This window comes from Candoia aspera, chromosome 1 (assembly GCF_035149785.1).
Source record: "Candoia aspera isolate rCanAsp1 chromosome 1, rCanAsp1.hap2, whole genome shotgun sequence".
NCBI classification, from domain to species: Eukaryota; Metazoa; Chordata; class Lepidosauria; order Squamata; family Boidae; genus Candoia; species Candoia aspera.
Genome location: NC_086153.1, coordinates 235,412,017 through 235,431,622, shown reverse-complemented (window position 1 = coordinate 235,431,622; position 19,606 = coordinate 235,412,017). Strand labels below are relative to the sequence as shown.

General features: G+C 45.1%; 1 protein-coding gene across 2 annotated transcripts in view; it reads left to right on the top strand.

The window, feature by feature from the left end:
* The first annotated feature begins 637 nt into the window (after nucleotides 1-637).
* LOC134487428 (NACHT, LRR and PYD domains-containing protein 12-like) overlaps nucleotides 638-19,606 on the top strand; it is a 310,626-nt gene continuing 291,657 nt past the window's right edge. For both annotated transcript variants that reach the window (XM_063289229.1, XM_063289226.1), the window contains exon 1: nucleotides 638-713. The gene's annotated coding sequence lies outside the window, so the exon portion shown is untranslated. The remainder of the gene's footprint in view (nucleotides 714-19,606) is intronic.

The window sequence follows — 19,606 nt, the reverse complement described above, 5'->3', positions numbered from 1 at the left end:
TGCACCTGGGGGAAGAACTTGCCTGGACTTGTTTTAGTTTCAGTTTCCCTTCTGTGTAGGCATGTAGAGAGTTAAGCAGCTCTCATTGAGAGCCTGTAAGAATGCAGAAGCTTTTAAATATGTTTGCTTTCTGTAAATAAAATTATTTTTATAGAAATGCCTGGTGTGTGACTTTTCTGATCTCTCCTGGGCCAAAGGCTTTCCTAGCAATCTACTAACATATTGGACATTACTCTGATTGCCAAAAATGCAAAGGGTCTGCAAACTTTAGTAATGAAAGTTAAGGAGCACAGTGAAAAATGGGACTAAGATTAAATATAAATTTATTTATTCTGTGTCCAGATCAAACTATGCTCTGCCAAAATGTAGCCACCGCCACAGCTTTGTCATTATCTTGCTGTACATCATCGACAGTACAAGGCTCTGGCAATAATCGACACATAAATATAAAGAAAACCAAACTAATGACAACAGGAACAACAAACAGCCTTAGAACTGACAATGAAGATATTGAAGTGGTGGATCCCTTCTGCCTTTTAAGCTCAACCATCAAGAGCAAAGAAACAAGCAGTCGAGAACTACCAGCAGGAAGAGGGGTGGAGTAACATGTATGCTTTTGAAAGAGGAACTGTCTTTGCAGCAGGTACGAAGTCCTTTTCACCTGCTTAGAGACTCAGCATCGGATTAAGCCTGGAAGTTTTCACTGCAGAGTGGTAAGTCTAGCACACTATATCAGTTAACGTGGGTCAGTTGCTTTTCAGGGCAGATGCTTGTAAGATATATTTGTGAATGGGCATATGCAGGGCAGATGCTTGTATGATATTTTTGTGAATGGGCATATGCAGGGCAGATGCTTGTATGATATTTTTGTGAATGGGCATATGCAGGCACTTCTAGTGATCAGACACATCCATATTCATGCAGTGAAAAGCAGCCTGGAGCAAAGTATTTCCTTGTACTTTATTTATATAATAAATAAAATTCTGTTAGGAAGCAGAAGTCTCCCATCAGTCACACTGGGCAGTAATGTGAAGTAAAGCTGTGCCCTAGTAGGGCAAGCATCAGCCATAAGCTAAACCCCAATAGCTGGCTGAGAGTGTGGGCACCTGGAGCCTTTCCGATATTACTGTGCAGACCTTCAGCAGATCACTTTGGCTGCTGTGCTTTGATAGCTGGGGCAGGGTTTCCTTAAAGGTGAGCTGTCTTCCTTCTGTCCTGGGCTTTGACTCAGGTTCAAGATCGACCTTCCCTGGCTCCCCAAATATGAGGATGACCACCCCTCTCCTCTGCTCCAGCCTGGAGACTTGTCTGTGCCAGGTCCCTCCCTTGATGTCAGGAAGCCTGGAGCCAGTGCGGGGTGGCGGCGGGGTGGGGGGACTTTGTCAGCACACAGCAGGGTTGGGGATGAGCAGTACTTGTCCCCCCCCCCCCCTCAGCTGAAGAGTCTTCTTCCTTTTGAGTTCTGAGCCACTCTGGGCTGTTTCACGAGCAGAGTTTTTAAATGGGCCCATCTGTCTATAGCCAGGTCCCAGTCCATGGAAACTGGGCACCTGGGTTGAAGTTATCCTACTGAGTTTTACTCTAGGAGTTTGAAAAAGCACAACCTGGTTTGCCTTGGTGACTGAGCATTTAAAATATTGGAGCGGTTTTCCTAGGAGGCTATAATGCCCCCCAACCCTGAGTGTACATGCACTTGAGCGTACACCCCCCCAGCCCCACATCCACATATATAGAGACAGACAGACAGACAGACAGACAGGCAGAATTGGGGGCACCTTTGCCTTCCAAACTACTGCAAGTGATAGCCGTACCCCATGATCTGGACAGTTACAACAGACCGGACACATCAGGGCCCAGTAATGAACACACACAAAGCTTTTAAAGAGATCTTCTGTTTTCCCTTTTTCTGACTTGTTTATTCTCTGGTTTGCTATCTGAGCCACATCCTTGCTGTAAGGCTCTTGCCCACCCCCCTGCATGCCAAGTTCTTTGCCTTGGAAACCCTGAGACCGTTTACAGAAGATGATCCTGGCTTCCTCGGTGCCTTCACCTTGTAATCCAGCAGATCTACCCCGTCTCCAGCAGGGACTCCTGTGAAATGCCCCACCTTCCTGAGAGGGAAAGGAAAGCACCCCTCGCCCTTTGTTTGGGGTGCCAAGGAAGGGAACATTTCCTGGGGGGGAGGATGAGGACTTCCCAATGGTTAAAGAACAGCAGATTTAAAGCACTGTGAAGGCAGTTTGTTTAATCATGAGGAAGTAAGAACAGACTTTCTCTTTTCACTCTCATACTTAAAATAGTACAAAGGCAAAGATGGTCTATATACCTTTCCTGGTCAGACCGATGGAACTGAATCACAATCACAAAAGAGGAAAAAAGATACTTTTAAACATTCCTACACAGACCCAGTGCTTGAGAAAAGCGTACTGCCTTTGAGAAAGAGTTTTCTGCATGTAGGTAGCAAAATGAATACTGGGAGAAAATGTCTCCGGAGAAGAAGCAGCCCTGTCCTCTCAGTGCTGCATTTGGTGGTCAGCAATGGAGTCTCCAGGATCTCGAAAGGCTCATGATGGTTACTCAGAAGCCATGGCTCATTGTAGACAGTCAAACCCCCATCATCCCTATGGGATGATGGAATGGAATGGAACGGGATTGATGATTGGGATAAGATTTTATTGTATGATTGTTTTTATTATTGGTAGCTGCCCACAGTCACTGGTTGGAGATGGGCGGCTATATAAATTGAATGCATAAATAAATAATAAATAAATAAGATACCATCAGGGGATCCTTTCTGTGTCCTTGTCTGTCCCAAGGAATTCTAGCTGGGTGCAAAATCCTGGGCTGGACGTTGATATAGTCCATGAAGCCCAATCTTATCACTTTGACATATTTTTCTGGGTTTTCAGTATTTAGTATTTTTCGGTAGTCAGTGTCAGGAAGCACATGTTGCCATTTTGAAGTCATTGTGGCTTGTTATGGCCACTGGGCTAAGGTGTCATGTTCGCCGTTTCAATGTCTTTGATGCATCGTAACGTTTCGCATGTCATTAATTGGATGCGTGTTTCATCTTTCTGGGGAGGATGGGAACGGTTATCTTTTGGCTTTGCTTTGGAATGTATTTACATTATCTACTGCACTCAAGGTTACTTTCCCAGGCTAGCGACTCTGACGTTTGCTAGCACCTGTGCCGGGCGGGGCTGTTACGAGGGAGGCGGGATACGTTTGCACCAAGGGTTTAAGTTTGTATTTGGCGCGCTTTTGCTCATTCTCAGCTTTCTCTGTATTTGTCTTTAGTACTCTAATAAATCAGATTTCATTTAGCAGCCTCTTGTGAGTCTGAGTATTTGGGGCTAGGGCAATCATTACATAAAGCTGAGAATCTAAGTTCCTAACTCCGCTGGCCCCTGTCCAGGAAAGACAAGCGTCTAACCCTGTGAGGGAGAGAGCTCGCGATGACTGAACCCGACATCATGATGATGGAGGAAGGGGAACCGGACTCGACCGTGAGGCAGTCCGGCCGACCGTCCCAAGGTGGGGAGCTGTCAGCCATCCGAGAGGAGGCGAGCTCCGAGTCGGAGAGTGAAGCCGGAGGGCTGAAAACGGCCCCAGAGACCACCGTAAATTCTCCGGGCGAGCTGCTCACCTGGGATGAGACCCAAGGAGATGCCACGGCAGCGGGGGGTCCCTCCTGGAGGCAGAGATACCCATTATCCCCCAACGTGGTGCAGGTGCAGCCAACGGAGGGCTCACCCACTCCGGATCGGATCCGAGTGTTGGAGTCCAAAATGGATTCGTTGGAGGCTATATTGAAACAGCTGAGCTTGGATGTGACCTCGTTGCGAGAGGTCCGGGAAGAATCAAGCCAAAGGCATTCAACCCCCTCTTCCCAGGGGCTGTCCCCGGAACGGCGACGGGTGGTGCGGAGGCGCGAAGGGGACCAGTCGGTCCAGATGGAAATCGCAGCATCGCCAGGGCGATCGCCCCGGGGCCCCGTGCCGCCCCGAGCCAGGGAAACACAAGCCGCGGCAGCACCGGTGGTGGGGCGCAGCGCGGCGGGAGGCGGCATGCGAGACTTCCCTGTCAAGTTTGATGGGGACCCGACCAAACTCTCGTTCTTCCTGACGAACGCGAAAGCCTATATGGAAGAATGGGGGGCGTTTTTCCAATCGGAAAAGGCAAGGATCATCACCATTGCCACCAAACTGAAGGGGAGGGCGGCAGACTGGTATGTCCAGATGTGCCAGTCGGAGGCGCCTGAACTGGAAAGTCTCGAGGAGTTCCTCGGGGCGTTGAAGCAACACTTCGAGGACCCCTTAGCAAAGGAGAGAGCAAAGCGAGCCCTGAAGGAACTCAAGCAGGGGTTCAGATCAGTGGCCGATTATGCTTTGGAGTTTAAAGCGCTAGCTGGGAAGGTGGATGACTGGTCCCAAGCAACCATTATCGAGCTCTTCAAGGATGGCTTGAATACAGAAGTGCTACGCTGGTCCCTGGGGAGGGACGACCCATACACGCTGTATGAGTGGATCCTGCTGGCGGGGAGGGCTGAACATGCCCAGGAGATCTTTGCCCAGCGGAAGACCGCCAAGTCGGGGCGGGAGGTGAAGCCCAGCCGACCATCGCCCACCGGGGGGAAACCGGGACAACGACCCTGGGACGAGGAGCGGGAGAAGCGATACGCAAAAGGCTTGTGTCTGAGATGTGGTAAGGAGGGGCATCGAGTGGCAGCATGCCCGAAGGCGAAGGTAGAGGAACGGCCCGGAAAACCGCCAGCAAAGTCCCCTGCATTGCCGAGGAAACAGAAAGCTGCGGTGGCTGAAACCGAGGGAGACGATGTGATGTTCTTCGAAATTGAGGGGGAGACCGAAATCCCGCAGCCGGCGGGAAACGCCAGCCACCTGCTCTAAAGGGCGCCGCTGGGCAGGTGGTAGAGGACGGGCGCGAGCCTCCATCGGTGAGTGGCACTTACCGCATACTCATGGTGAAATTGAAATTGGGCTCCCAATCCAAGACTGTGGAAGTATGGGCCATGATTGATTCGGGGTGTTCCCGGTGTCTTATGCACCCTGACGTGGTGGCGGCTTTGGAGCTCCCCACGTTCCCTTTACAGCGACCCATCGCTTTTACTCAATTGGATGGGTCCGTGGCAGGGGGCAAACCGGTCACCCATTTTACAGGGCGTGTAGCCTTGCAACTGGGCAGTCACCAGGAAGGGTTGTCTTTTGTCGTGGCTCCTGTTGGGGAGCCATTGGTGGTGTTGGGGGTACCCTGGTTGGTGCAGCAAAACCCCCAAATAAACTGGGTCTACCGAACTATCACGTTTAGGGATGGGTTTTATCAAGCGGCTGAGGGGAAGGGTGCCCCAGAGGAGATGGTGGGGGTTGCGGCAGCTGCGACTCCGCCTTACCCGGCCTCTCCTCTGGAAGGCTTGCCGGCCGAGTACTGGATGTTTGCTGATGTATTCGGTGAAAAGGAAGCCGATCAGTTGCCCCCCCATCGAAAGACGGACTGTGCCATAGAACTGTTGCCCAACACCCAATTGCCTAAACCAAAAATTTATTCCATGACGCAGAAGGAACTGACTCTGTTGAGGGAATTTGTGGACAAAAATCTGGCGCGCGGATTTATTGAACCGGCGAATTCACCCGTGGGGGCGCCGGTTCTTTTTCGCCCAAAAAAGGACGGGACATTGAGACTTTGTACGGATTTCCGCGGATTAAATGCCGTCTCAATTTCCAACAAATATCCCTTGCCATTGATAAAGGACATGTTGTCACATCTGGCCAAGGGCAGGATCTTCTCTAAGCTTGATTTAAGAGAAGCCTACTATCGTGTACGAATCAAGGAGGGGGATGAGTGGAAAACTGCATTCAATTGCCCATTGGGAGCTTTCCAGTATAAGGTGTTGCCGTTTGGGTTGGCTGGGGCCCCTGGGGTATTTATGCAATTAATCAATGAAGTTTTGCATGAACATCTGTTCAAAGGTGTACTAGTGTATTTGGATGATGTGTTGATTTATACTGAAACCATGAAAGAGCATGTAGCTCTGGTAAAGCAAGTATTGTGTAAACTCAGATCTGCTGAATTGTATGCCAAGCTGTCGAAGTGTGCCTTTCATCAAACCCAAATTGACTACTTGGGGTATAGGATTTCAGCTAAAGGCATAGAAATGGACCCTGCCAAGGTGCAGGCTATCATGGACTGGGAGAGTCCCCGCACCCGCAGGCAACTTCAAAGTTTCCTGGGGTTCAGCAACTACTACAGATTTTTCATAAGGGGGTTCGCTGAGATTGCCTTGCCCCTAACTGAGCTGCTGCGAACCAAAGGGGTGGGAGATACTAGGAGAGTCAAGAATCCCGGAGCGCTGTTGAGGTGGACGCCTGCTTGTCAGACGGCGTTTGAGCAGCTGAAAGCAGCTTTCGTCAAGGAGCCCATTTTACAGCATCCTGATCCCTCAAAGCCGTTTGTTGTACAGGCAGATGCCTCCGATTATTCTATTGGAGCATTGTTGATGCAAAAGGACGAGGCAGGATGCCTCAAACCCTGTGCCTACTTATCCCGCAAATTTTCCGAGACTGAGAGGCGTTGGCATGTTTGGGAGAAGGAGGCATTTGCCGTAAAAGCTGCATTGGAAGCTTGGCGGCATCTGTTGGAAGGGGCAAATCATCCCTTTGAAGTATGGACTGACCATAAAAACTTGGAGGCTCTTAGTACCCCTCGAAAACTGAGCCCCAAACAGGTTCGTTGGGCTCAATTTTTCAATCGATTCAATTTTCAGTTCAAATTTATTCCAGGGAAAAAGAACTTCTTGGCTGATGCCTTGTCAAGGCAACCTCAGGATTCTGGGGCAGCGCCAGATGTGGTAAGCACCCTATGGACGGCGCCCCAATTGGGCATGCAGGCTGTGACGCGAAGCCAAACGCGCGCGCAGCAGCCGCCCACCACAAGCGCTGTTCAGCCAAGTGCTTTGTCAATTCCCTCCCAGTTGCAACAAAAGTTTCTCAAAGAATTAAAAACGGATACTTGGTTGCTTGCGAATAAAGACAATGTTACTTTTGACAGAGGCTTCGCTTGGAAATCCGACCGCCTCTACGTTCCTGAAAGCCTCAGAAAAGATGTGTTACTACGTTCACACGATGACAAACTCGCAGGTCATTTCGGGTTTGTAAAAACCTTGCACCTCGTTCGGAGGCAATTCTGGTGGCCCACATTACGTAAAGATGTTAAAGACTACATTGCCTCCTGCACTGTTTGTGCAATGTCCAAGCGCAAGGCGGGCAAGCCCCAAGGACTGCTGCAACCAGTGGCAGCCCCTTCTTCCCCTTGGGAGGAAATCTCCATGGACTTTATTGTCGAGCTACCGCCCAGCCAACGCAAAACGGTCATTTGGGTGGTCAAAGACTATTTCTCCAAACAGGCTCACTTCATCCCTTGCGTGTCCATTCCGTCGGCACGTCAATTGGCTCGCCTATTCCTTGTACACGTGTACAGGTTACACGGATGTCCCTCCCGCTTGATTTCGGACAGAGGTACACAATTTACCTCGCAATTTTGGCGGGCATTTCTCAAGCTGTTAGGCACGAAGCAAGCCCTGTCCACGGCTTGGCATCCTCAGACGGACGGGGCCACTGAGGCGGTTAACTCTACTTTAGAGCAGTACCTTCGAGCTTTTGTGAATTATCAGCAGGACAATTGGGTAGACCTCCTGCCGTTTGCTGAAGTGGCTTACAACAATGCAGTGCATCAAAGCACTGGCCAAACCCCATTTCGGGTAGCTCAGGGTAAAGACTTTGTACCTATCTCTGATCTACCGCAACCTCCAACAGCTGCAGTCACTCCAGATGATTGGACAACACAACTGGCTGACTCCTGGCCAATGATTCAAAAAGCATTGGCTGATGCTCAAGCGGATTATAAATTGTATGCTGATCGGAAGCGGGCCCCCCAACCTGCATTCCAAATTGGGGACTCAGTGTACCTTTCTACCAAGTTTATCAAGTCATCACAACCTTCAAAGAAACTTGCGCCTAAGTTTGTGGGTCCTTTCCCGATTATCGCTCAGATTAACCCTGTGACTTTTAAACTTGACTTGCCTCATAACCTTAAACGCTTACACCCTGTTTTTCATTGCAGCTTACTCAAACCGACTATTCCTTCTGACCGCTGGCATCGTCAACCTCCACCTCCCACCCCCATCATGATTGATGGTCAGCAACACTTCGAAGTTAAAGAAATTCTGGACTCTAGACGCCTTCGCAATACTTTGCAATATTTAGTTCGTTGGAAACACTTCCCTCATCCAGAGTGGGTCGCTGCACCAGATGTGGCTTCCCCTGTTTTGGTGGCCCGCTTCCACTCTGCTTATCCCGCAAAACCGGGTCCCTAAGTGTATTTTTAGGGAGGCGGTATGTCATGTTCGCCGTTTCAATGTCTTTGATGCATCGTAACGTTTCGCATGTCATTAATTGGATGCGTGTTTCATCTTTCTGGGGAGGATGGGAACGGTTATCTTTTGGCTTTGCTTTGGAATGTATTTACATTATCTACTGCACTCAAGGTTACTTTCCCAGGCTAGCAACTCTGACGTTTGCTAGCACCTGTGCCGGGCGGGGCTGTTACGAGGGAGGCGGGATACGTTTGCACCAAGGGTTTAAGTTTGTATTTGGCGCGCTTTTGCTCATTCTCAGCTTTCTCTGTATTTGTCTTTAGTACTCTAATAAATCAGATTTCATTTAGCAGCCTCTTGTGAGTCTGAGTATTTGGGGCTAGGGCAATCATTACATAAGGCAAGAACTGCTGTCTCTCTCTGGGTCCACTGGTGTGGAGGAGCATCCACTCCTGAAGAAAGCTGATCTCTCCATTTGGCCACTATGTGGTCTCCAAGGCGTAAGAAAAGGGTTCCTATATCCCAACTGGTGCAAGAGATGATGGGTTGGATGCAGACTACAATGCATAATGCAGAGCAAAGGACCCACCATTGCTTAACCTGCTTTGACAGGTTAATCAGAAGCTGGAAATGCCGAGGGTCAGCTTGCCGAGGGTCAGCTTCTCATTGTAATACGGCACACAGAGGTGATCTTCTGCTATCGCTTGAAGGAATGATTGAATTTTAGGATAGGAGGTTTGGGCCACAGCGCACCAAAAATCCCCTTCGCAAAGAGCTCCAGGGCGGGGCGGGGCTTTATGTTTCAAAAAATAAAAAGCCAAAAGTATCAAAGGCAAACGGGCTTTTTGGCACGCCATGGCTCAGGGGTGCTTTTGGCTTTTTTTCCCCCATGGGGTGAAGCCCAGACCAGCAGCCAGGCTGGACACACCTCATCAGCAGCAGGAGCAAAAAGATAGCGAAGGTCAGCTGGGGTGGCGGAACACAGGGCAGCTGTCCTAGCAGCCAGGAGCCACGCTGAGACAAGGAATAGGTCCCTAGTGTTTATTTGCTGCTACGTAACAGGAAATCCTAACAAACTGAAGAAGCCTGGGAAAAACCCAGACATATAAACCCCAAGGTTAAGGCGGTCCCGATCTGTGTCTCTTTGAACGGCCGCCTAATTCCTCAGTGCTACGCATGCGCTTTACAGCCTGGATGGGAGCCCCCTGCTCGCCATCCTTACTCATGACAGCAGCAGGGGGCTCAGAGTTCAGAGTGGCAAGGGTGACTGCAGGGCCGCAACTAGGGTCTGTGCTACCCGGGGCAAACATGGATTCCGAGCCCATTTTGGCGCCCCCCCAGTACTCATTTTGGCGCCCCCCCCAGCACTCATTTTGGTGCCCACCCAGCACGGCGCCCAGGGCACATGCCCTGGTTGCCCCCCCCCCCAGTTGCAGCCCTGGGTGACTGTGACTGTGACTGGGCTGGGGCAGCTATGGCTTCCTGGGGTGTGGCAAGGAGCCCCAGAGCCATGCAGTTCTGGGGCTGCTTGCTGCCCCACAAGGCAGGGGGCAGGGCAGCCAAAAGGACAGAGATGGGGAAATATGTGCGGGGGGGGGGAGTTGGAGGCAGTCCCTTACCTTACTGAGGCACAGAGCTGGGAGGGACCAAGCCTGGAATGCCTTGGATTGGGGTGGGTACTTGCTTAATGACCCGTGATTCTCAGTTAACCATGGCAACTGGGACTGCTGGGATTGCGGTTGCTAAGTGATGCAGTCACGTAATGTCCTACTTTACAACTGCATTGCGTAGCGATGGAAATTCTGGTCCCAACTGTGGACTACCTGTCATCCTGAACAAAAGATAATTGAAAGCTTAAGAATTTAAAGAATCTGAAATAAACAGCAAAAAGCTAAATAAGTTGTTGATCTTAGTTATAAATGGACTAAGGGTCCAGATGAAATTGGTCTATGGAAACTTTTACAATACGATTTTGGAATTATTTATAAAATACAAACTGCTTCTTGTGAGAAATGGATCCTGTTTTGGTTTCTACAAGATGTAACGTAAATAATTTCATGATTTCACAAACTGAACACTAGAGAGGACTAAAGATTTTAGGTAGAGGAAAGATATACAGGTCTGCAAAATGGTGCAAAGCATAATGACAATAAAAATACTGAAGAGGCTTTTGAAGAATGGAATCAGAAAATAGTAGCCACAATATCAACAATGTCAGTAACGATGTCTGCTTCAGTGGATAGACTGACAGGCCAAGAGAATGATTTAGAAAAGGATGTTGCATTGGATCTACAAAAGAAACTGACTGAGGTTTTAAAGTTTCAAAAGGAAATACAAATGACAAACCAAGAGAGTGACCTGGATATGTTGTTACTTCTGCCTTTCCTTTTTGGACTTTCTGCTGTCACCAGGATTGAAAAGATGATGTTTTATGGATTTGTTTATAGATAAGAGATGCAATAAGCGATAAATGTTTATAACTTTAGAGAGGGTGAAGAGTTACTAAATTTGTTTATATTTGTTGTGATGAAGGTTGGAAGTCACTTCATATATCTTTTCTTTTCTTTTCTTTTCTTTTCTTTCCTTCTCCTTGCATTTTTTACTCCTGTGTATTCTCTTTTCTTTAAGTTTAGTTTGATGTAGATTTTACCATTATAATCAAAATTCTTAATAAAAATTATATATATAAAAGAAAGCCTTCTGGTGAATCTGTTCAGAGTTATCTACTCCCTATCAAGGATTGCAGGACCGGATAACATCCCTGCAGGCCACTTTTTGCCAGGCATTTTGCATTCACAGGTGCTCATATCTGCTCTGAGTTGAATGGGCATGGTTACATGAAATAAAAGGTGATTGCTTGCAAGGTGACCTTTTAAAATGGTTGTTGTTAAAATTGATGGATTGATGATGTGCCATCAAGTTGTTTTTGACTCCTAGCCACCAGATAGATACATTTTCTCCATGACGATCTATCCCTAATCTGGTCTTTCAGGTCTTCCAATGGTGCAACTGTTAAGTGGTTAAGTGGTAACTGAATCATCCACCTTGCTGCTGGTCGCCCTCTTCTTCTTTTTCCATCCAACTTTCCCAATACTAGAGCCTTCTCCAGAGAGCTAGGTCTTCACATAATGTATCTGAACTAGGATAATTTGAGCCTGGTTATTTGTGTCTCGAGTGAGAACTCTGGGTTGATTTGTTTGATGATCCATTGGTTTGTTGTCAGACTCCACAATCAAATGCTTGCTGAATCATCTGATCGTATAGACACCTCATGGTATTTGAATATCTTTTCTAGCACTGTCATGGCTGCTTTACCAAAGTGCTAGTCTGTGGTGTATTTCCTGACTGCCTGTTCGTCAGGCTCGCTTTGCATGCCTGCCATGAAGCTACAGCTACATGCATCAGCTACTATGCCAAGGTGAGAACAAACCTGTGTCAGCTTTTGCAGCTTTGCAGACAGAGAGGATCATTAGTCACATTAGCCAAGGATGGATTGATAAGACACCTGGACTCCAATGAAGTCTAAGGAACTGGGAGGGGGAAGATCAGGAGTGAGAATGGGCTTGCTTGTGAGACAGGGAGGAGAGATTATGTCAGAGGGAATGATTTAATTTGAAATGTTGGTGCCAAAACATTATTCAGAGCTTTGCAACTGTCCTATGTAATTGGATTTTAATAAATGAATTCTTTAAGCTTTCTAATCGACTGTCTGGAGAATTTCTAAAGTTAATATCCTGGTGCTGGGGCCATCACAGAAAGCTCTGAATCACCACTTTAATGGCAACCTGTCCTGAGGATGCTGCCCTACCCGAGGAGTGGTATCTTCTGCCGATCCAGTGTTGTTGAGCAACCTTGGGGAATTAATTGTGCTGGATGAATGGCAAGAGGAAGAACTCATCTCAGTGGTTGGAGGTGTCCCCTTGGAAGAGGTGAGACATTCCTGGTTGCCTGTCACAGAGCACTCAACAATCATGTCTGAGATCATCCAAGCTGATGCTTCTGATGCTTCTGGCGTGGCAATTGCTTGTGTTTTATTACAAAAGGATGATCACGGGGCATTACACCCCTGTGCATACATTTCACGCAAGGTCACTGACACTGAAAGGCGCTGGCATGTCTGGGAGAAGGAAGCTTTTGCTGTCCGCTACATGTTCTTAACTTGGTGCCACCTATTAGAAGGAGCCCCTCACCCATTTGAGGTTTGGACAGATCATAAAAATCTCCAAGTGCTCCAATCTCCCAGAAAATTGAATCCCAAACAGGTCCACTGGGTGCAATTTTTCAGCCACTTTAACTTTACTTTACAGTACCTTCTGGGGGGAAAACGTTCTTGGCAAATGCCTTATCCTGCCAACCTCAGCACAATGGCAAAAGGGAGAAGATTGTGGATTCTGTCATTCCCTCCCTGCTGGGATTGGTTGCTGTAACTAGAAGTGCCAAACCTGATTCCATGCCTACTCCACAGCTGACTTACAACAAGAGCTGATTGTTGCCCAGCAACAAGATATGTGGATGGCACAAAACAAAACTAGTCTCACGGAGCACAATGGAATTTGGTGGTGCGGAGCCCAAATTTATGTCCCGAACAATTTACGCAAGAAAATCATCGAGCACTGCCATGATTCCAAACCTGCTGGCCACTTGGATTTGTAAAGACTCTACATTTAATTCACAGGCAATTTTGGTGGCCATCTCTCAGGAAAGACATGCAGGATTATATCTCTATATGCCCTACTTGTGCTACCTCCAAACGTAAAGGGGGTAAACCCACCAGATTATTGCAAAATGTTGCCAATCCCACCCAGCCTTGGGAACAAATTGCTATGGATTTCATTGTAGAACTACCCAAGAGCAAAAAGAAAACTGTTATCTGCATTGCAACTGATTTATTTTCCAAGCAAGCACATTTCATCCCCTGCTCCGGGTTACCCACCACACCCCAGCTGTCCAAGCTTTTCATACAACACATCCATCGGCTACGTGGCATCCCCTCTCATGTCATTTCTGAGTGTGGAGTCCAATTCACCTCTAAATTTTGGAAAGCTTTTCTTAAGCTCCTAGGGGTGGAGCAAGTGCTAAGCTCCACCTTCCATCTTCCAATGGATGGAGTGACTGAACATTTGAATGCTGTACTTGAACAGTATCTTCAATGTTATCTCAGTCACCAACAAGATGATTGGGTGGACTTACTTCCTTTTGCTGAAGTTGCTTATAATAACTCTATCCACCAGAGTACTGGATTCTCCCCATTTCGCACTGTATACGGGCAAGACTTCGTTTCTATTCCTGAATTACCTCAAATTATGGACAACCCCCATCATGGCTGATGAATGGATCAAACGTATCTGCAATAATTGGCCCATGATGCTCCAAACTTTACAAGAAGCTAAAGACACTTATGCTGTAAAAGGTTTGCAGATTGCAAATGTGTCCCAGAATGGAACCTATCTCTCAGGCAAAAAGTTTACCTCTCCACAATACATCTGAAGTCTATGCAATCCCCAAAGAAACTAAGTTCATCGGCCCCTTTCCTATTACCAATGTCATCAATCTAGTCATTGTGCAACTGCAGCTCCCTAAAACTTTGCAACATGTTCATCCTGTTTTCCATTGCAGTTTACTCAATCTTTTCATGACTCGGATCACTGGCATCCAACCCCTCCCCCTCCAAATCCTATCATGATTGACAGGGAACAACATTTTGAAATTCAAGCAATTTTGGATTCCTGCAGACACCGTGGCCAACTCCTGTACCTCATTCAGTGGAAAAACTTCCCTAAAAGCGACAGCAAATGGGTGAACAGTTGCCACGTTTGTGCACCAGACCTGACTTGCTCTTTTCATGCATGTTTCCCTAATAAAGCTAAATAATTTTACCCTTCCACTCTTACTTCTCACATGTTCTCTTTGTTCTGCTTTGCAGGGTCGGCACTCTACTTTTCTTCCTTGCGGGAAGAGGTTTTTTTCCTAGAGGGGTGGAATGTCAGGCTCGCTTTGCACGTCTGCCATGAAGCTACTGCTACATGCATCAGCTACTATGCCAAAGCAAGAGCAAACCTGGGTCAGCTTTTGCAGCTTTGCAGATAGAGAGGATCATTAGTCACATTCCTTCACAAGCTGTTGGAGCCAAGGATGGGCTGATAAGACACCTGGACTCTAATTAAGTCTAAGGAACTGGGAGGGGGAAGATCAGGAGTGAGAACGGGCTTGCTTGTGTGACAGGGAAGAGAGAGTATGTCAGAGGAAATGATTTAATTTGAATGCTTTGGCACCAAAATGTTATTCAGAGCTTTGCAACTGTCCTGTGTAATCAGATTTTAATAAATGAATTCTTTAAGCTTTCTAATCGACTCTCTGGAGAATTGCTAGTTAATATCCTGGTACTGGGGCCATCACACTGTTCCATTACTGTTGATGGTTGATCAAAAAGGCAGAAGCTATCCAGCACTTCTATATCTTCATTGCCAATTCTAAGGCTGATTGTTTTACCTGTTGCCAATAGCTTGGTCTTCTTTATATTTCATTTTAGTTCTATTTTTTCACTTTGCTCTTTGACTTTTATTGTTGGAACTTGCTGATACTTTGCATTTTTGGCTATCATAATAGTGTCCTGAGCATAGGGCAGGTTAATGATGTTTCTTCCTCCAATTTTAAAACCACACTAATCTTCTTCCAATCCAGCTTCCCATATTCAACATGTAGGTTGAATAAACAAGTATACAGCCTTGTTGCACTCCTCTGCCAACCATGTTTCACCATGTTCTGTCTGTACTTCCTGATGTGTATATACGTTTCTCATGAAGTCAATGAGATGTTCAGGGATTCCCATTTTTCTATAATCAATGAAGCACACAATGACTTCTTTTTTGTATTCTTTAGCTTTCTCAATTATCCAGTGTGCATCAGCAATAACATTTTGTGTTTCTTGGCCTTTTCCAAGGCCAGCTTCAACATCTGGCATCTCCTTTTCCACTTAGATCCAATCTGTGTTGGATGATCCGAAGCATTATTTTGCTGGCATGTGAAATTAAGGATATTGCATCATAGTTTACACACTCTGTTAAGTCTCCTTTTTTGGTATTGGAATGTAGATTGACCTCTTCCAATCAGTTGGCCACAGTGTCATTCTCCAGATTTTATCTTTTCTCCTTGACTGACTCTTCTTCTGTAGCTTGCCATATTTCAGTGGGTATTCCATCAGTTCCTGTAGCCTTTTGACTTGGTGATGACCAGTGTTGATCTAACTTCATCTTCTAGCACTAGATGTTCTTGTAAGGAGAGAGTATCTTCTAAGGTATCTTGGATGTCGACATCTTTACTACATAGAGTTTTAGTATACTCCTTCCATCTTCCCCATTTGAATCGGTTACTATCTGTCCACTGACATCCTTTAGCATACTAATTCAAGGTCGGAACCTCCTTCTGAGTTCAGAGATCTTTTGAGAGACTTTCCTTCTTTTTCCATCTCTGTTTCCATCTTCCGTGTCTTTACTGATGTTCTAATACTGCTTCTTGTCTCTTCTAATAGCTCTCTGAAACTCTTCGTTAAGTTCTTTCCTGAGATTTTTGTCTTTCTTGGCTTTGGCTTCACTTCTTGGCAGTTCCCACAGTTTGTTCTGACATCCGGTTTGCTTTCTTCTGTTTCTTCATTTTTGGCAGTGTCTTTTCACACTCATCCTTAACAACTTCTGGAAGCTCATTCCATAATTCCTCTGGCTCTCTATCAGTGAGGTTTAGCATTTCAAAGCGATTCCTGATGTTCTCCTTGAAAATGGTGGGCGTATGTTCAAGATCATATCTTTCCTCCTCCTCTTCTTCTTCTTTAGCTTAACAAGGAACTTGCACATGAGCAGTTCATGATCTGTTCCACAGCCAGCACTGGCCATGTCTGTGACGCTATAATTGAGCTCCTCCACCTCCTTTTAGCAATAATATACTCAATTTGTTTTCTGGGTACTCCATCTAGTGATGTCTATGTATAGAGGTATCATTTGGGTTGTCTGAAGACAGTGTTAGCCATTAAGAAATCATTGTAGTGGCAGAAATTGAAAAGTCGGTCTCCTGCTTCATTTCAGTTTCCTAAGCCATGCAATCTAACTACATTCTCCTCTTTTCATGTTTCCAGTTTTGGCACTGCAGTCTCCAATCCCAAGCAGCACATCATGCTTGCATGTTCTATCAATTTCAAATTGAATTGATCATAACACTCATCAATCTCCTCTTCTTCTGGATCTGTGTTGGAGCCTAAACTTGAATGACTGTCATATTAAAGGGTTGTCCACAAAAACTAATCATATTACTCGGTCATTGATTGCACTGTAGCAAGTACAGTACTGTTGTTGCTATACCCTTCCTAGCTATAAAAGCAACACCATTCCTTCTTTGTTTTTCATGTCCCGAGTACTGACTGAAAGTGTCCAATCTGAGTCCATCTCTATTTGCTGATGCCAAGATGTCAATTTGTAGTCACTTCATTTCATCTTTCCCTGTGTTGAGCTCTCTTGTGTTCATGCGTCTTATGTTCCATGTTCCTGCTGTAATTGTGTCTTTGCTGATTTTCTTTTCCTGTATGGCAACATCAGCAACTAGACATCCCAAAGGCTTTAATCTAGCCATGTCATAAACACCATTAGTATCCTGAAAGACCCTCAACTCTTCCACTGTAGCGTGTTGAGTGCCATCTGACCTGAGGGGCCCATCATCCGGAACTATACTGTATCATCAATCATTTTATATTTTCTATCCATGTGGTTTTCTTGGTAAAAAAAATATAGGAATGGTTTAGCATTGCCCTCCCCTGTGCAACATGAATTGACGCCTTTGCCATTGTCACTAAAGTGATCATCTGCCTCCAGTATCTTCCTACAGTATATAGCTGCTGTCCAAAATAGGTGCCTGCCTGCTTTAGCTGGGCAGCTGGGATGACCTTCATGCCCTTGGGTGACCCTACTGGGAATATATATTGTCTTGGCATACACTCCTGACATTTTCACTCATCCCTACCAGGAGCACCCCCTATCATGATGAGGCAGCATAGTCAGAATTGGGGTGTGTGGGGGTGTTAAAATAGTGAACTAAAATGAAAGGAGTTTAGACTGAATAATAATAATACAGTGAAGAACAATAACTAAATATGGTGATAAAATCAAAATAATTTTTAAAATTAACAACGAAAAGATCCTTATATAAATAAAGCTGTATGAAATCAATTCAATTATTAAACCTATCATTAAATTTAGATCATATGCCAATATATTGTATATGGTTAGTTTTTGAACACAACGACTTCAAAAATAGATAAGAAATTCATGTCTTGGAACCATTCCTTAAAATCAGGAGAGTACCTTCCTTTCCATTCATATAAAATTATGCAGTTTGCTGTACTTCCAAGCTTGATAAAGCCAAAGCTCTTCATAAGATGACATATTCCATATTTTAGGAATAAAATTCAACATTATATTAAAATAATCTTGGGAATAAATATAGTTAAGATACATATTAATTTGAAACCAAAACAAAGCTATAACTGAGCAAGAACAAATCATATGAATGAAAGAACCTTCCATTTTTAAAATTTTTATTCAAGTTTTTAATAAACAAACTAATACAAACTAAGCTAGAAGAAAAAAAAATAAAAGAAAAGGTCAGAAGGTGCAAAAAGCAAAATGGGCAGAAAGAAAAAAAAGTATTTTGATGTAAGAAATTTTTAAAGAGATTGGGAGACCAGAGAGTTTTGGAACACTGGTTATTTTTGCTGTAAGATTTGAAAAATAAGTATATAATTAAATAATATATACTTATAGGTATTTTTTCTAAAAGATATAGATCTTTTTCAAGAATAGGTATGTTTGGATTTCTAAAAGTCTAGCCACACGTGTTAACAAAGTTGAGATATTGCCAAAGACCTTTTCTTACCATAACCCAGTGACACTAACATACAGGAAGAGACTTAAAACCTACGTATAGATGGGGGCTAAATGAAACTTTCCTACAAAGAGAATCAATAATGGAGGACTGTAAAAAGAAACAGAAAGATTTTTTTGAGAATAATCTCAGTTTAGGCACTGATATGGGATGCTAGTAAAGCCTTTAGGTAAAGGTAAAGGTTTCCCTTGACGTAAAGTCCAGTCGTGTCCGACTCTAGGGGGCGGTGCTCATCTCTGTTTCTAAGCCGCAGAGCCGGCGTTGTCCGTAGACCCATCCGTGGTCATGTGGCCGGCATGACGACACGGAACGCCGTTACCTTCCCGCCGAAGCGGTACCTATTGATCTACTCACATTTGCATGTTTTCGAACTGCTAGGTGAGCAGGAGCTGGGACTAGCAACGGGAGCTCACCCCGTCACGCGGATTCAACAAAAACAAGAGAAGATGCAAAAGATTTTAATGGATATGGAGATGAAAGAGGAGGAATTCAAGAGATCTCCAGGGAGAAAAAATATTTCACAACAAATCAAACGTTTACAGCCCCAACTTTCTATGCTAATGATGAGAGAAATGGAAACAAAAATGAATTTTGCAAAACAGAGGAACTTTCAGTCAACTAGCAAACAAGCCAGGGAAATTGGTGGCATATAGATTGAGAAAGGAAACTGAGAAGACAATGATTGTAAAATTGCAAAATGAGAAACCTATAGTGACTGACAATGTACTGTAGGTATTCAAAGAACATTCCATCACTATTACGTAAAGCTATATAAAAGAGAAGAAACTTCCTTGGTAAAGATAGGCAAATATTTAAAGAAACAAGATTGACCAAAGATACTGGATACCCAAAGATGGATGATGAATGGACCAGAAACAATGAGTGAAGTCTGTGAAGCTATAAAAAAGAGGAATAAAGGAAAAGCCCCTGGTCCAGATGGACTACTGGCCTCTTATTATAAACATCTTGAAGATGAACTTTTACAACCTTTACCAAAAAATGATGAACTCTCTTTTAGATGATGGAAAGATACCGGATAGCTGGGCAGGGGCAAATATAGCACTGATTCCCAAAGAAGGGCAAGATCCGACTTCACTGAAAAATGATAGACCAATATCTCTACTGAACAATGCTTACAAAATATTTACAATTATATTAGCTGAAAGCATGAAAATTGTTTTGCAAGATTTTATTCATGAAGACCAATGTGGCTTTTTGCCTAAGAGACAATTAAAAGACAGTATTAGAAATACTCTTAATATATTAGAGTATCTGGAGCAGCATAACAAAAAACAA